This window comes from Dipodomys merriami, unplaced genomic scaffold (assembly GCF_024711535.1).
Source record: "Dipodomys merriami isolate MVZ:Mamm:240054 unplaced genomic scaffold, mDipMer1.0.p SCAF_1108, whole genome shotgun sequence".
Classification (NCBI taxonomy): domain Eukaryota; kingdom Metazoa; phylum Chordata; class Mammalia; order Rodentia; family Heteromyidae; genus Dipodomys; species Dipodomys merriami.
Genome location: NW_027202392.1, coordinates 109,843 through 122,062, shown reverse-complemented (window position 1 = coordinate 122,062; position 12,220 = coordinate 109,843). Strand labels below are relative to the sequence as shown.

The following is a 12,220-nucleotide window of genomic DNA, read 5'->3' as shown; positions in this document are numbered from 1 at the left end:
TATGGCTGGATTTTGGGAAGGTCTATGTTTAGTTTTTTGAGGAACCTCCAGACTGCTTTCCAGAGTGGTTGTATTAGTTTACACCCTCCAGTAGTGCAATAGGTTCCTTTTTCTCCACATCCCCGCCAGCATTTGTTTTTGTCTGAATTCAGAATATTGACCAGTCTAACTGGGGTGAGATGGTATCTCAGGACTGTTTTGATTTAAATCTCCTTTATGGCCAGGGATGACAGTTTCTTTGCCATTTTTACCTTGTATTCTAAGAAACCTCCTTTGAGGTCCATTGCCCATTTAGTGATTGGTTTATTAGACTTGGGAGGGGCTTAGTTTCTTGAGTTCCCTGTTTATATGGAATATTAGGCCTTGTCTGATGTATTGCTGGTAGAGATTTTTCCCAATTGATTGGCTGTCTTCCTTGTTTAGTACCTATGTCTTTTCATTTGTCCAGTCTTTCTCCAATCTGTAGTTCCCCTGGGATTTGATTTAGGAAATTCCTGCCTGAGCCTATAAGTTCTAAAGTCTCTCCTACACTGTCTTACAGTAGTTTCAGAGTTTTGAGTCTGAGGTTGAGGTCTTTAATCCATTTTGAATTGATGTTAGTGCATGTTGACAAACATGCATGTGGCTTCCTGGTTTTTCCAGCACCAATAGTTGAAGAGGCTATGTTTTCCCTACTGTATGTATTTGGATCCATTGTTGAATATCAGATAACTGAAAGTATGTGGTGTTATTTCTAGGTCTTCTAATCTCATTGGTCTTTGGTTCTATTTTGGTACTAATACCAAGCTGTTTTTATTACCATGGCTCCTTGTAGAACTTGAATTTCTTTGCCTATTTTAGGTCTTTTGTTGTTCCACATGAATTTTTTTATTTGTTTTCTCTATTTCAGTAAAGAACACCATTGGGATTTTGGTGGGGATTTCATTGAATGTTTATATTATTGGGCCATTTTTTTTTCATTTTTTTTTTGGTTGGTCATGGGGCTTGAACTCGGGGCCTTGGTCCTGCCTGAGCTGGCTTTGAACTGTGATCCTCAGATCTCAGCCTCCTGAGTAGCTAGGATTACAAGTGTGAGCTACTGGTGCTTGGCAGTATAGCCTTTTTCACAATATTGATTGTACCTCTCCAAGAACATGAGAGGTCTTTCACTTTCCTAGTGTCTGATTTCTTTTTTAGATGTATATAGTTTTTACTAAATAGATCTTTTACATCTTTGGTTAGGTTAATTCCTATATATATATATATATATATATTTGAGGCTATTGCAAATTGTGTTGTTTTCATGATTTCCCTTTCTGCTTGAGCATTGTTGGCATACACAAAGGTTGCTCATTTTTGTGGATTAATTTTGTATCCTGCTACTTTGCTGAAGTGGTCTATTATGAGTTTGGGAGTGGAGTATTTGGGGTCCTTCAGGTATAACAGCATGTCATCTGCAAATAAGGATAGTTTCATTTCTTCTGTCCTTATGTGGATCCCTTGAATGTGCTTTTCTTGCCTTACTTCTCTGGCTAAGGATCCTGTAACCATATTGAAGCAGAATGGAGAAAGTGGGCATCTATGCATTGTTTCTGATTTTAGGGAAAATGGTTTTAGTTTTTCCCCATGTAGTATTCTTTTGGCTGTTGGTCTATGATATATTACTTTTGTTGCTTTAAAGAATTTTCCTTCTGTTCTTTGAATATAAGTGCCTTATATTCTTTGAATAGGAGTGGATGGATTTTGTCAAAGGCTGTTTGTACATCGGTTGAGATGATCATGTGGTTCTTGATCTTGGCTCTGTTGATGTGCTGAATTGCATTTATGGATTTGCATATGTGGCATGTAGGTATGTATGTATATATCTTGTGTATGTTTCTTGCATCTGTGGGATGAAGCCTACTTTGTAATTTTTCATGTGGCATCCCAGATCTTGTTGTTTTGTCTCCCCTCCTCCTCCTCCTCCTCCTCCTCCTCCTCCTCCTCCTCCTCCTCCTCCTCCTCCTCCTCCTCCTCCTCCTCCTCCTCCTCCTTCTTCATTTTTGGTAACCTCACAAGTGGTCTGTCAATTTAATCACTTTTTAAAGAAGAAGCTTTTTGTTGTATTAATTTCAGGTATATTTAAAAAATTTCTATCTCGATTTCTGCCATAACCTTTTTTAACATCTCTCTCCCTTTAGATTTAACTTTTTTCTTCCTTTTCTAGCAATTTTAATTATATCATGAGATTATTTACTTGAGCTGCTTCTGTTTTCTTTATGCTTAGGTCTTTCCCTTCAGCACTGTTATTGCTGTATCCCAGAGGTGCTGTTGTGATGTGTTTCCATTTTCATTGAATTGGAAGAACTTTCTAATTTCTTCTGTGACCCAGGTCTTACTCAGTAGTGTGCTGTTCAGCCTCCCTGTATTTGACTAATTTCTACAGTATGCTTTGTTCTTACAAACTAGTTTAATTCCACTATGGTCTAATAGGATGCAAGGGATTATGTCAATTCTCTTTATTTGTTTAGGTTCTTTATGTGAACTATAAAATTATCTATTTTGGAGAATGTTCCACAAGCTACTGAGAAGAGGTTATGGTGTCATTTAGTTCAGAGCCTTCTTGGCTTGTTTTGTTTGATTGACCTGTCCTTTGGTGAGAATGGAGTGTGAAACTCTCCCACTATTATTTTGTTTGGGTCTTTCTTGTTCTGTAAATCCAAGAGTTTTTGTTTAACACATTTAGATGCGCTATTGTTTGGTGCACAGACGTTGACCACTATGATTTTCTCTTTATGGATCATTCCCTTTATTAATATGTAGGGACCTACATTGTCTTTTTGTACTGATTTTAATGAGAAGTCTGTTTTTTATCAGATATCCATATGGTGACTACTGCCTTCTTACAGGGTACATTTGGGTGGAAGATCTTTTCCATAACATGACTTGGAGTTTGTTTTTACTTTGGCTGTGAGATGGGTCTCTTGGAGACAATAAATTAATAGATCTTGTTTTCTTTCTTTTTTTGCTATTTATTTATTTATATTGTGAAAATACTGTACAGAGGGGTTACAATTACATGGGCAAAGTAATGAGTACATTTATTATCAAGTATTGTTGCCTCCTCCTTTGTTTCCCCTTCCCATCCCTTCCCATTCCTTCCCATCTCCCCTCACCCCCTAACTCCCCCATGGATCTTCTTTTCTGAGCCAGTCTGTAGTTCTTTTTCTTTTGATTGGAGAATTTGAGTGTGTTAATGTTTAGGATTATTAGAGAGAGATGTGTTATGTTATCTGCCATTTTCTTGTTTTCTTGTTGCTTCTTTCCTTTCCCTGCACTTACTAAATTGATCTTCTAGTGATTTCTGTCTGATATGATTCCCTGATCTTAATTGTTTTCTTCAGATTTTATTCTTCTTTTATTATTTTTTGCAGTGTGGGTTTAGTGTTCATGAATTTCTTTAATTTTTGTCATGAAAGGTTTTCATTTCGATAGCTTCTCTGGGTACACCAATTTGAGTAGGCAGTTGTTGGAAACTACATTATCAGGCTCTTTGCATTGAGGGTTTATGTGGAAAGGTCCTCAGCGATTTTGATTTTTCCATTGTAATGTAATTCCTTCTTTGATTTTGTGGCATTTAAAATCAGTTCCTTGCTACTCAGGTCTAATGGTTTTACTATGATATGTATAGAAGTGTTCTAGGATCGTGTCTACTAGGTGTTCTATATGCTTCTGTTATGCAGGTGAGATTTTCTCTCTTAAGATTGGGGAAATTTTCTGTAATGATCTTATTGAATAGGTGTTCCATTACTCTTTTGAAATTTTTCCATCTCACCTATCCCAGTTTATATGTTGATTTGAGTTCTTGGCTTTTTCTGCCAATTCTTGGATTTCCTTTTGGTAATTTTTGAGTTCTTTTTTCCATACCTATTAATTGCTGTTCCAGATTCTCTGTTTTATCCTCAACTCCTGATATTCTATTTTCCATCTCACTTATTATGTTACCTATAGCTTCCATTATGGTTTGCATTGTGGAAATTGACAACTTATGGTTCCTATATCAGGTCTCATTGTTAATTCTATCTTTTAATGAGGTATATACTGTGTCTATTTTTGTCTGTATCTTTTTTGAAGTGTTGGAATTTCTTTGATATTTCTTTTTGTGTTCTTGAAATTGCTTTTCCATCTTCCCTTTTATTTCATTGGCCAATTTGGCCATCATTTCTTTACTGGTTCCTTTGTCCTCCATTTCTTCTTCCTTGTTACTGTAGTTCTTTCCTGGATTGCTGCTGGCTTTTGGATTTGGTTTGTTTTCTTGACTGTCCATGACTCTTGTAATCTTTCCTTTTGGTATATGCATTTGGGTTCAGGGATTGTCGGTGCTGTAGTCTAATCTTTGTCTGTTGGCCCAATTTTTGCCTGTCAGGTACCAACAGCCTTCACTTTGCCTGGGCTGGTTTACACTGGGTAGGGTAACTGAAGCAGGGTCCCCAAGCTGGCTAGCACCTGTGTGCATAATCAGCCCTGGGATAACTGAAAGGAGCTTGGTCTGGTCTGCAGCGGGGACTGAAGTTAGCTTCAGGAGTCTGGGTTAGGCATTGGCTTCAGAAGGATTGGGGTCCTCACTGTGCACAGGGCTTTTTTTGTGCCTTGGCCCTGGGTTGGTTCTCTTCCAACAAGTGACCAGCAGTTGGTCTGGTGCATCTTGTATGTGTTTACATGTGCTCTGCCTGTTACTCATACATTTACTCTTTTTGCAGTTCCAGACAGGGACCAGTGGGTCCTGGCAGGGTTCAGTGCTGCAGCTACCAACAAGGGTGTGCTCTGTTGGTGGACAGCATGTACCTGTGATTTGACCTGCAAATGTTTAATGGGCCTGCAGTTCTCGTCAGGGTTTGGCACCTAGGCAGCTTGCACTCCTGTATAGGGCTGGTGCATGCATTCACTTGGCTGTTCCTGGTGGAAATGCTCTACAGGTGGCTGGTTAGCACACATGTTTGTGTTTTCTGACAGGAGAGCCCTCTACCAGTGCCTGACTTGTCTGTTAGGGAGGGCCGAGATTTGGACTACTCTGGGATGAGGGGGCATGTCCCTGTGGGTGAGTGAACGTTGGTTCTCACACTGACCTTTCTCTGGATAGCCAGTGCTATGGGGGATACAGGGTCCTAGCACCTGTCTAGTTGGAGTTCCTGTAGCCTTCCACTGGAAGCCAGCAGTTGGGGTGGTGGGAATATGGAAGGGCTCAGGCCTCTTTGTGTGCTTCAAGTGTGTTGTTCCTTCTTAGCAGGGAGAGAGGTCCAGATCAACCTCTGTGGGTCACTAACCAGTGCTGCAGTACTGGTCTCCTGTGTGGGGTGAGTGGCTCCAGCCTGATACTTACTGATCCTAGAACTGGTTTTGGATGACTGTCAGTGCTGTGGCAGATTTCTGTATCTATTGTTGCAGATTTCAGGTTGGTAGGCCACTATGTTCCTTCATATCAATTGTGGGCTGAGCAGTGGGGCAGTGGGAGCTGTCTCTGACTGGGTGTTGCTGTGCCTGGTCTCTGGTCTTGGTCTCTGCCCGGTCTGTGTCCAGTGCTATGGGAGTTTTCTGTGTCTGCCTTTTGAGATTGGCTGGTGTTCCTGAAGACACAAGCAGTGGGCCCCTTTCAATGCTTAACAGCACTGCCATGAGGGGTCAGGGGGTGGACTTTGAGATTTTCCATCTTTGTGTGTGCAAATTCCTGTGATTCTCTGCATGTTTGTTTATTCGTTATTGTCTATCTCTTGGGGGAACTGCATATGGGACCCTAAGTCTATTTGGTTAGAGAGAACTAGGGCCATTCTCTATTGCTTCAGTGCCATTTTTATACATTCAAAACTTAATTTCAGTAGTAAATACATGATTATCTAGGTTATTCTTTAAGTAATATGAGTCTTTCAAAGGATTGTTTTAATTTAATTGTTGACCTTATAGTCATCTCTTTTTGTTGTATGAGAACCATTTTTTTAAATTTTGGGTCTGGTCGTTGGGCCTGAACTCTGGGCCGGGGCGCTGTCCCTCAGCTCTTCAGCTCAAGGATAGCGCTCTACCACTTAAGCCACAGCACCACTTCCAGATTTTTTTCTTTTTGCTTATGTGGTGCTGAGGAATAGAACACAGGGTCTCATGCATGCAGGCAAGCACTCTACCACTGAGCCACCTTCCCAGCCCCATATGAGAACCATTTTAGACAACTATAACATCTTATACTTCTCCAAGGATTATTATTTCTTTTGCCTGTAGCAGTTTAGATATGATAAAGAACAGAAGAGAAGTACAGTTTATCATATTTACTTAATGTTCCAGGGCAGGGGGTTGTGTTTTGTCAGTCAATCTGCATCAGAGGTTGGCCCAGTAAATTCCTTAGCTTCTTTGAACTTCTGTCTCCTCTTCTACCAAGTGGGAGAAGTTAATGCCTACAATTCAAAAGAATCCATTGAGAGAAGGTGCTGAAATCATCCTAAATTCTACTAAATAATGGCTGTTATGATCAATAAAGTTAATGATACACATTCTTTCTGGGACAGGGGGTGAAATGTCAGACAGACAGGAAAATATCAATCTGCCTTTATTTCCCCTTTTGGCTGGAAGAATGGAGCAAGCCTTGCTGTAGTTAGAACCCTCAGAAGAATCTGGATCATGCTAAGCAGATGATCTGCTCAGGGATGCAGGCAGCAAACTCCACTGAGCCATATGGGTGAGTGGAGATGAAGTTCCAGGAAATGTAGCGCCCCCTTTCCCCTGCCCCCCCCAATCACCTTTCTGGCCTTTCAAATGGTGGGAAGTTGGAGGCATAGAAATGGAGGAACAAAGGGTGAACCAATGCTGTAACAGTACTCAATGGACACTTTTAAATGAACTATCCAACTTACTGGTGGAGATGGGAGTGGAGGAAACACTGCAAGAGAGCATGGGAAGGGGTGACCACTGGCTAAGAAGAATTGTCCTCATGACTTGACTTATGGAACTGTAACCCCTCTGTGCATCATTTATTTTATAATTACAAGGATGTTTTTTCTTTTTTTGTCAGTCATGGGGCTTGAACTCTGGGCCTGGGCGCTGTCCCTCAGCTCTTCAGCTCAAGGCTAGCGCTCTACCACTTGAGCTACAGCGCCACTTCCGGTTTTCGGGTGGTTTATTGGAGATAGGAGTCTCACAGACTTTCCTGCCCCGGCTTGCTTTGAACCGAGATCCTCAGATCTCAGCCCCCTGAGTAGCTAGGATTACAGATGTGAGCCACCAGCTCCCAGCTAGAATGACATTTTTTAATGGTAGCAATTTTCAACTCCAGCTATCTATTCCTCCAGATGCAGAATGAAACCATCTATTCTTTAAATGTTGAAAACTAATTTGTGTGTGGTAGTGGGCACTGAAACTTGAACTCAGGTTTTCATGCTCTGATTTAGCTTTTTAAAAAATTCAAGATTGGTGCTCTACCAACTTGAACCACACCTCTTCCTCTGTCTTTTTTGCTGATTAATTGGAGATAAGAGCCTCTCCAGTTGGTCTGCTCAGGCTTGCTTTGAACCTTGATCCTCAGATCTCAGCCTCTTGAGTATCTGGGATGACATGTGTGAGCCACAGGCACCAGACCTGACAAACTAATTTGAAAGTCTAAAATCTTCTGTGGGTCAAGCAAAACCGTCTGTGGGTACTAATCTGGGGGATCTATAGCACAATATAATATCATCATAATATTGTCTCTTTTAAACACACACACACACACACACACACACACACACACACACACACACACACAAGCGAAGGCAGAGAGACTCATGTGGATGAAATAATCATGGAGTTTTCTCCTTGATCTCTTTGCTACTCTACATTTGGCAATGGTCAAGGCTCTTAGTCTAGTTGCCTATGTTCTGCATTTGTGTATTTTCTGTCCCACTAAACTCTTCAAGAATCATTTCCAATGCAGTTTATGCCCAGTGTTTACTGGCAATAATCATAGTTCAAAGTGAGACATGCAGCTCAATTCTAACATGTTGAGGGAGCGACAGGCATGGGGTGACCAAACAACTCGAGCCCCCAAGCAGGAGAGAGACCCAGTCTGAGCAACAACCTTTTGCTGATGACCTCCTTCTGAACAGCAACAGCATATGATCATGCTTCTCTGCTTATGAAAATAGTACTGTTTGGGACCAAAATACACTTTCAGATAGGAAAAAGAATACAGTGTATTGAGCACTGTTAGAGGCAGGGCCTAGACCAGAGACTTCCCATGAGTTAGCTTTGCAATCACCCTGTGAGGTAAACATTATCTTTGTTCCCATTAGGTAGACCAGAAAACTGAAGAACAAGCAAACATTATCTCAAGATTTGTGATGCTGGAAAGGAGTAGAGACAGAAGGAATGAGTCAGCCTGATGCAGAAACCAATGTGGTTCCCCATCCCACGTGTCTGCTATCTTTGGAGCAGCGAAAGAGACGTGTGGTCACACGGTCACATGATCTTCTGGTCATGTAATTATGTGGTCTCCTTCCTGAAGATGTGGAGGAGAGATCAACAGAAAGCATCAGCTGACTTGTGCCAACTTTGTCTGTGAAACAAGATTAGGCAGGTGACCTATTCCAGGATTTAGGCAGCATGGATTCTGGAGCAAAATTCCATGGAAGGAATTTGGGGACTATATTTCTCAGTACTTGCCTCAGTCCTTGGTATTTCTTCATTTGACTCTCCTGGGAGTCTGGCCTCAAAGGGCATGCCCAAATCCCCCCTATGGCAAGAAAGAAGGGCCAGCATTGGACTTGTGCTTATGATATTACAGGATTATGAATGAATTAATGCATTAGGGAATGAATGAAATGATATAAACACATGGTAAATTGGTTCCAACTCTCCAGTGACATTTGACACATAAGCGAAGATTTCAAAGAGAAGCTTTTCCATTTTAAGCTTAAAATATAATCAGCAGAGCCAGGAGCCTGTGGCTCACCGCTGTCATCCTAACTACTCAGGAGGCTGAGATCTAAGGATCGCAGTTCAAAGCCAGCTTGGGTAGGAAAGCCTGTGAGACTCTTCTTTTTAATTAACTACCAAAAGAAACCACCAGGGCTGGGAAGGTGGTTCAGTGGTAGAGCGCTTGCCTTGCATGCCTGAGGCTCTGGGTTCAATTCCTAAGCACAACATAAGCAAAAAGAAAAAAAGCCAGAAAGTGGCACTGTGGCTCAAGTGGTAGAGCACTAGCCTTGAGCTGAAGAGCTGAGGGACAGCACCCAGGCCCAGAGTTCAGGCCCCATGACCGGACCCCCCCAAAAAATTTAACAAAAGAAACCACCAGAATTGGAGCTGTGACTCAAGTGGTAGAGTGCCAGCCTTGAGCAAAAAATAATTCAGAGACAGTGTCCAGGACTGGTACAAAAAGGAAAAGCAAGAAAACAAAACAAAACAACAAAAAAAACAACCAATAATAAGCAGAAAGCCCACAAGGGTGAAAACAAAGATTGGGTGAAAAAATCTTTTCACTGCTAACAAAGCAATTGTTCCCAGAGAAGGATAAATGAGTAGATAAATCTATTGGGAGCTTCTATTCTGGATGCTTGGGTCTCTGCAGAGAACAGAAACTTTAGAAGAAGAAAAAGTAAAGAAAGATGGAAAAGGAAGTAGGAGGCGGGCTTCACTCTGAAGCTACACCTCTTCCTCTTCCTCCCTGTCACTCTAATGCCTTCCTCCGAGTCCATTCATTCCCAGGACCTAGGTTTGCTCAGATAAGGGATTTGCAGAGAAAGAACTCTCCCTATCTCTCCCCTGAAGAAGAAAAGTTCTACCCACTTTCCTCTCTGCCAGTGTCCCAGATGTGATCTGCTTGACAAACAAAAATACACAGTGAATTTTTAAAAAGGGCAGTGGCAGCCCAAACAGCTATCTGTTCAACCCCAGAGAATTTTTCTCAGCCAGGGCTTGTTTTCTAAATTCCTCTTATCAATGATTGGCTCAGCAATTGGCCAGGTGATGCAGTTCTGGCGAATGAGGGAATGCATGTCAAGGGTGTAAGGGAGGAGGGGAGAAGTTTCCTGTCTCTGTGAAGCAACAGCAGACAATGTCTCCTAGAGCAAGGCCACCATCTTATTCCCAAAGATGGACTTAATATGTTGAATAGATATGCCAAAATAAACCATGATGCATCCCCACCCAGCTACTGTCTGCGTCTTATCTTGACACATCCCTCCTTCTGTACCTGCACGTGGTATATATCTGATGTTGTTTATTTAAATTCATTTGTGCCACAGGGTTCTGTTCATGGTAGCCAGAAGCCTCCAAAGTGATGAAACAACTCCTTTCCCCTCCATTCCACATGGATCCACTCACTGGCCCTAAAAGTGTGGGTAGCAGGGCTATCACCAAAGACTGTGAACAACAGAAGTGGTACCAAAAAAAAAAAAGGAGGAAAGTGATAAAGCAGCATTGGGGGGAGGGGTGCGGCTATGCTCTGAGCCTCTCTCTCAAATTGAGAAAATGGTGAGTCTTTCCAATTTTGTATTCCAAGACAAGTTCCAGGTAAGCCTCTAGCAGGGGACAAATCTTCATCACAATGGACAGAGCTCTCTGAAGGAATGACTGAAGAGCTTCCAGCAGCTCTGCTGTACCCACTGAATAGCCCGGAGTCTGTGAATCACTGTCTCCACATGATTTCTTCTCTTACTCATAGATGCAAAGGTTGAGGCAAGACTGGTCACGATTTTGCTTGAAATGTGTCCCCAAAGTGTCTGGTAGATACATTTTGTTTTTTCTACCTTAGGCCTGAGTAAATGAGCTGTGATTTGAGACCAGAGGTAGTAGCCCCATCAGACTGTTGGTGTGAGCTAGTGATAATCCTTGCATTGTTAAAGCAGTGTTCAAAAGAAGAGGAAGGAAGAAGAGTAGGTCCAGAGATCCTAGGATCCACAAAATCTAAGAAGTTTCTTGTCTGTGCTTCTTAGTGGATTAACTTTGTTGGTCCTGACTAATAGCCTACGTTCATCTGTCATAAGCAACCATCAAAGATAAATAAAGCCAGGTGCCAGTGCCTCACACCTGTAATCCTAGCTACTCAGGAAGCTGAGATCTGAGGGTCACAGTTCAGAGCCAGCCTAGGCTGGCATATCTTCCATAAACCACCAGAAAACCAGAAGTGGCACTGTGGCTCAAGTGGTAGAGCACTTGGCTTGAGCTGAAATGCTGAGGGACAGTGTTCAGGCCCAGAGTTCAAGCCCCACAACCGGCCAAAAAAAGAGATAAATGAAAGAGTCCTGTGTGCTGAAATGAAAGCAAAAATGTTAAGCAAAAATTGAAGAGGTCTGCACACACCATGAGTGGCCTAATTACTGTTGTGTTAAAATACTGGGGGAGAAAGAATTTATTAGATTCATCCAAATAAAATGTTGAAGTAAGCACTCAGGAATCTTAACAACGATCATCTCTGAGGTAAATGAGATGCCATAACATAGAGATGCAGAGAAAGCCTTGTCTTTTGTGTCAGTACTAGGATTTGAACTCAGGATCTTGCACTTTTTGTTTCTTTTGCTCAAAGTTGGCACTCTACCACTTGAGCCACAGGGCCACTTCATATTATGTAAACAATGCCTACTCTGTCTGTGGAGGAGGCTGTGTGACTCTGATAAAGTCACACACCTTATCTGGGCCTCATGTACTTACTTCTAAGGTTAAATGATTGCCTGGATCAGGTGTCATAAATGATTGGGCCATCAAGTATTAAAATGGCTAGACAGGTCAAGAGGTCTGGAACTAGAGAGCTCTGGGCAAGTGCAAAGCAAGGTGTATACTCATTCATATGTACACACACATATGCACACACATGCATGCATGCACAAACACACACACACACAAACCAATTTCTCATAGTATACTACTGAAGACGTATAAGGATCAATATTGGCTTGAAATGTGACTTAATGATAGAGTGCTTGCCTATCATGCATGAAGTCCTGGGTTCAATTCCTCAGTACCACATAAATAGAAAAGCCGGAAGTGGTGCCATGGCTCAAGTGGTAGCATGCTAGCCTTGATCAAAAGAAGCTCAGGGACAGTGTCCTAAGTTCAAGCCCCAGGACTGGCAAAAAAAGACCAATGTTATCAAAAAAATCTGGTGTCCCAGAGGAGCCAGAAACACATGTGAATTGCATGTGAAAATATCTCATTTTTAAGTCAGGCACCAGTGGCTCATGCCTGTAATCCTAGCTACTCAGGAGGCTGAGATCTGAGGACCATGATTCAAAGCCATCCTGAAAAT

General features: G+C 41.9%; 1 long non-coding RNA gene across 16 annotated transcripts in view; it reads left to right on the top strand.

The window, feature by feature from the left end:
* The window catches only part of LOC138822502 (uncharacterized), a 44,421-nt gene extending 34,085 nt beyond the window's left edge, over positions 1 to 10,336 (top strand). For 10 of the 16 annotated variants that reach the window (XR_011370518.1, XR_011370515.1, XR_011370513.1 and 7 more), the window contains 2 exons: positions 6,510 to 6,679; positions 8,268 to 10,121. This is a non-coding gene — a long non-coding RNA (uncharacterized lncRNA). Of the gene's footprint in view, positions 1 to 1,709; positions 1,829 to 6,509; positions 6,680 to 8,267; positions 10,122 to 10,220 lie in introns of those variants that run through there. The other 6 variants (XR_011370506.1, XR_011370519.1, XR_011370514.1 and 3 more) reach the window with 4 other exon arrangements.
* The last annotated feature ends 1,884 nt before the right edge of the window (positions 10,337 to 12,220 follow it).